A 6,000-nucleotide genomic window follows, 5' to 3' on the forward strand; every position below is an offset into this window, starting at 1 on the left:
GCTTTTGCAAATGAGCCTATATTATGCCATCCTTTGGTATCCTTGTGCACTTGCATATTTGCTATGTGGCTTGCTGAGTATGTCATATGCTCACCTTGCAATAATCAATCAACCTCAGTTGAAGAAAAAGGATCCAGAAGGAGAAGACGTTTGGCTTATACCCCAGTTGAGCTGCCTGTGGGAGTGGAGCCGGAGCTTCGCTAGATTTTATTTTCCGCTGCAATTTTCTTCTTGGTGAGGACTAAGTGCCTCTTAAGTAAGTATTTATCGTTTTAGTTAATTTGATGAATCTGTATATTAAATTGTCAGTTTGTGTACCTCGGCTGATTCCTGGACGAGGATTTTATGCACAAATAAGTTCGGAAATTACTAGTGAATTTCCGGGCGTGACATTGTTCTAGCCAAGAGTCAAGTGCATTGCTTCCATTTGTAGAGCTAGTGTGGCACTTGATCATCTCCACGCCGGGTCATCGCTTGTTACTCTTGGAGGTTGCCGCCTCCTAGACGGCTTGTGAAGGAGTTGCCCGGTGACCTCTTGTCGCACCCGGAAAAATACATTTTCCAGAACGCTAGTGTATTAATCCCCGTCCCAGGAAAAGCCGGGGTACACCACACAAACAGGATACAAAAGGCACATCTTTATTATATCGATAATATTTACATTATTACAAAGTCACTTCAGCCCTGACAAACAAAAATAAACAGCAGCGAACTAGCGGGCCTACGGCTCCATCTTCACAGGCGCTAAACTGGGGTATAAGTCAGGACTCCACCTAGGACTTCTTCTCCAAAGCTTCTTTTACTGAAGGGGGGAAAGATTGAGCAAGAATGAGTACAACCACAGTACTCAGCAAGTCACACCGGGAGATGCATGATTAATGTAAAGGGGTACAAGGAGTAATAATAATAGAGTTAGGTTTTGCAGTAAAGAGCATTAAAAAAACACTTAGTTGCTCAAAGCTATTTTGTAAACACGATCCTAGAGCTACACAATATTATTAATCAAGGCTGTGAACCCTCACAAAACCTACCTTAACCCAAGGCCTACGATGATTCGGAGCGAACTGGCAACCTGACTTGGGTCCCAGCTCGTCCCAAGCCAACCCAGGCCAACAATTCCATATTTTAGTTGTTAAGCAAATTTTAAGAATTAAACCACTAACTTGGGTACATTACTAGGCTTGCCCATATCCGAGGGCACGGTTATTCGAATAGATTATACTCTGATTAGAGATGTACATCTTTACCCACAAGACACGCCTTTACTCTGCATTCCATTGCAATTGAAACCCATCATAAAAAACGTGACATAACCCTTTACCCATCCTAGCCGTGAACAAAAGTACCGACCCAACCCTGCCTACGGCCAGTATCCCGGACAGGCAGGCCAGGATTGAGCCCCTAGCAACATGATCTAGACCGGGTGCGCCACACATGTCACGCCCGGAAATTCACTAGTAATTTCCGAACTTATTTGTGCATAAAATCCTCGTCCAGGAATCAGCCGAGGTACACAAACTGACAATTTAATATACAGATTCATCAAATTAACTAAAACGATAAATACTTACTTAAGAGGCACTTAGTCCTCACCATGAAGAAAACTGCAACGGAAAATAAAATCTAGTGAAGCTCCGGCTCCACTCCCACAGGCAGCTCAACTGGGGTATAAGCCAAACGTCTTCTCCTTCTGGATCCTTTTTCTTCAACTGAGGATGATTGATTATTGCAAGGTGAGCATATGACATACTCAGCAAGCCACACAGCAAATATGCAAGTGCACAAGGATACCAAAGGATGGCATAATATAGGCTCATTTGTAAAAGCAGCATTTAGCAAAACATTTAAGAGAAGTAAAACAGTGGAGTAATTAATTAGAAATTTTAATCAACACTGAACAGCACACCCATGCTGCATAGGCCCAACCATCCTGAACAACCATACCCGGCTGTACAGATCTAACTCCAAACCAGGAGCTAAGCAAATTATTACCAGGTATAACATCTATAATTATTGTGAGAGGCGTGAGACTAATCACGAAAAACATTGCTCAACCCGCCCATAACCGCGGGCACGGCTATTTGAATAGTTTTACTCTGGCCAGAGGTGTACCACTGTACCCACAAGACACAGCCTCAACATCATGTCTACCATGCGTTGCGATACTGGAAAGTACCCGAATAGAGGCTGTGACAATACCCTCTACACAACACAACTCACCACAGTGCACCATTCCTGGATCATAATCACCCCCTTATAAACAAGGCATGGACTCCCCAGCGACCCCCGTGGGCTTATCTCCGCCACTTCTCAGTCTGGTGCTCCGCAATGAACCATGCTATACAAAAGGTAAAGCCGTTGCCCACGCTGGCTTGTGGTTGGCACGGTTAATGTTTCACAATAGTAGCTCGCGAACCGATCCTTAATTGTCATGAGCACGACTCTCAAAACCATGTGCTCACAACCCACCATTATCAAGTTTTAGTTGGCAAGTAATTAATTAACCAATCACGATTGACCATCGTGAACTATCTTTAAACCATCATTAAGTAATAATGAGTCATAAGTTATCCCAATAATGTGCTAATGTTTCTAAGCATGGCTAAGCAATCATATATAATATCTAGCTGAACCAATATATAAAGCTCAACTAGTCAAGTTATAATAACCCAAGGTATCAAGGAATAAAGTAATCAATGCAAACAGGCCATAACAAAGGAATAGATTCACACCACCCAGTGACATTCGAAAATAAATGCACAGTTGAAATAAATAGAGAATTTAAATATAGGATCAACATGCTCAAAGGATTGCGTTTAGGATCTGTGTGACTTGCCTTGCAATATTCGGTCTTCAATTAATCTTCTTGAACACTTCTGACGCACTCGCGAACCTTCGAAACGATGGGAACGACAAGCTAACACGCAAAACGAGGAAAAAGGCTAATAAAAACCAAATAAACAATACATATAAAGTAAACAAACATGTAGATCATAATTTTAGATGAATTATGAGACTTGAACGGCCTCATTCTGACTTCATATGAATTTATTATGAATTTTACAAGATTAAATCTAATTAAAGCCCATTTAAAAAGAATTAAATAAATTTAATTCTATTTATCGATAATTTTAATATGTAGATCTTTATTTTATAAAACTTTTGCAACTTGAACCACATTAAACTGAGTTACAAAGAATTAGTTATGAATTTTCAAAGATTAAATCGGATTAAAGCATTTATATGGATTTTAATTGAATTATGACGCAATAATGAATTATTTTTGAAAAGGAAAAGGAGGATTATTGCGTCAGCGGGTCGGGTTCACGGTGGACCGGGTGCACAGGAACGGTCTACGGAACGGACGGTCTAGATCAACCCTATCCACAACGAACGGCCAAGATCGATCCAGACCACGGCGGTCCAAGAGACACAGCGACGATGACGTCGGCGATGACGTCATCACCGGCGGCGGCTCGGGCGGCGCATGCTCGCCGGCGAACGACGGCGCGACTACGCAAACGGAGGACACCAATGGGTAGAGGGCGACGCGGCGAACTCACCGAGCTCTTGGACGACGACAAACGACGATGGATGACGACGGCGGCGAGGTTGAAGCGGCGGCGGTCTTCGGGTCGACGGTGACGGCGGTGCTCCGGCGTGCTACAGCGGCGGCGAAGCGGTGGATGGGGACGGCGACGACCTCGCGATCCCGATGGTGGCGATGGCGACCGACGACGGTGGCTGCAACGGCGGCGCGGCGCGGCTGAACCGACGGCAACGACGGCGACGGCTAGGGCTACGCGGAGGCGGCGCTAGACGCGACGGCGGGCTAAGGCAAAGGTGGCGGCGGATAGAGGAGAGCTCGGGGATGCTTTTATAGGGGCTAGCGAGCGGCGACGGAGGCCCACGGCGACCGGCCGCGAGATGAAAAGCTAGGGTTGGAGGAGAGAGAAGTCGATCCGAATCGAGCTCAAATTCGTCGATTTCCAAACGAAATTGACCGAAGTTTCTATAAGAGAAAAGGAAGAGGAGATCGAGGAGATTATTTCCCCTCAAACGATTTCACCGGAAACGGAAAGGATCGACCGGATTGGAAAGCGGCGGCGGCTAGGGTTTCGGCCGGCAGCGGCGCGGGGAGGAAGACGGGCCTGACAGGTGGGTCCTGCCTGTCAGCGGCTGAGAGAGAGGAGGGAGGGGCGCGGCGGACTGGGCCGACTGGGCCGGGGAGGGAGAGAGAAAGAGAGAGGTTTTGGGCCGGCTTTCGGCCCAAAGCCAAAAGAGACTTTTAAAAACCTTTTTCAATTTAAATTATTCATGAAATGCAATTCCATTTATTAAAAATACTTTCTTGGCTCAAATAAATCCCAGAAAAATCTAGGAACTATAGAATCAAGTAAAGTATTTAACAAAATTTTATCTAGCCCAATTTTATATTGAGATTTAACAAATTAAAATTAGATCTTCTCTTTTAGGCTTTTAAGATCATTTCTAATAATTCCTTTTAAACAACAATTTAAGGATTTTTAAACAAGAAAAGCTCTTAACAATTATAATTAGATCATTAATTGATTAACTAATTACTGAACTGTTCTTTGTATCATTTAGGAATTGAGCTCCGAAAAATCCGAGAAAATTTCAGAGAGTGTAATTAATCATGGAGAATTTAATAAAAATTAAATCCATCCATGCTTTAAATTTAGGAAATTTTATTTCCCACATTTAACTTCACTTGAAAATTAAAGAACATTTAATATAAATTCTAATAATAATTTATTAAATAATTTATAAATCCTGAAACAAAAATCAGGATGTGACAACACACATAGGGGTGAGACCACCCACGTACTAGTCCCGTGCCATGACATCTCGACTAACGGACACCGGCCCGTGTAGCCTTAATTTGCCTAGACATCTCGATTACCGAGCCGCAGCTCGCGTAGCCTTCATTTGCCTCAGAGATATCCATCATCGCAACGACTTCATCCATCTCTATCTGTATCCTTTTGTTCAGGACTAGACTGAGCACCGAGTTAAGCCTTACCCATTAGACATGTGGTTAGTACGGTAGTGCTTTGCAACAGAGGCCTGAGCTTAATCCTTTTATTGGCCGGGGTGTTACTTCCCACAACTGGCATGCACCCAAACCCCACCGGAAAACAGGTTTTAGGGGTTTTGAAAGAGGAAGAGAGGGGTATGTCCAATTCCACCATAAGCCAACCATTCCATAGTGTCCAAGTGATATGAGAATTCCCAAAGTCTAAAATTATAAAACCACCTAATATTGCCTAATTAATCAACGAAGCATCTACCTAAATTCATACTAGTGGAACCATGAATGGAGTGCCCACTAGTTAGGGTTTTGTTTTCCTAGGGTAAGCAAGGTGATAATAACAATTGCAATGATAAGGCTATAACAAGGATTAATAGGTAGTGCAAAATAAAACAGTGATAACGCGGGAATTTAAATAAAGCAGTAATGCAATAATTCAAATCAAAATAATTTTATAAATTGGGATTCAATATGCTCAAGGATGATGCGACTTGCCTTGCTCAGAGAACAGCCTTCCGAACCTTCGGCGACGACCACGAACCACGCTTCGGGAACCTCCGCAACGACGAAAGCTACGCGAAGCACACAAGCAAAGCTACAAACCTATAAAGAAGCAATAACAATACATAAAAAACAAAGCACATGGTTCTTTAGGTTATAACAAACATTAGGAGACTTGAACGGATCGATTGGGAGTTCGTATAACCAAGATATGATCATCCGAAGATTAATGTTGTTACATGGAGATTTACGGATTATTGTGATTAGGTTTTGCAACTATAAAACATTTGTAAGCGCTAGCCTGGAAAAGACAGGAAGGTTGCGCTGTTGACATGCGGACCCCACATGTCAACCTAAAGGGCCACGGTAGACCGAGTACACAGAGACGGTCCACGGGTCGACAAAAGCGGACCCCGTGTGTCAACCGAGGCAAGTGGCCGACAAAC

Source organism: Oryza sativa, chromosome 10 (assembly GCF_034140825.1).
Source record: "Oryza sativa Japonica Group chromosome 10, ASM3414082v1".
In the NCBI taxonomy this organism is placed as follows: Eukaryota; Viridiplantae; Streptophyta; class Magnoliopsida; order Poales; family Poaceae; genus Oryza; species Oryza sativa.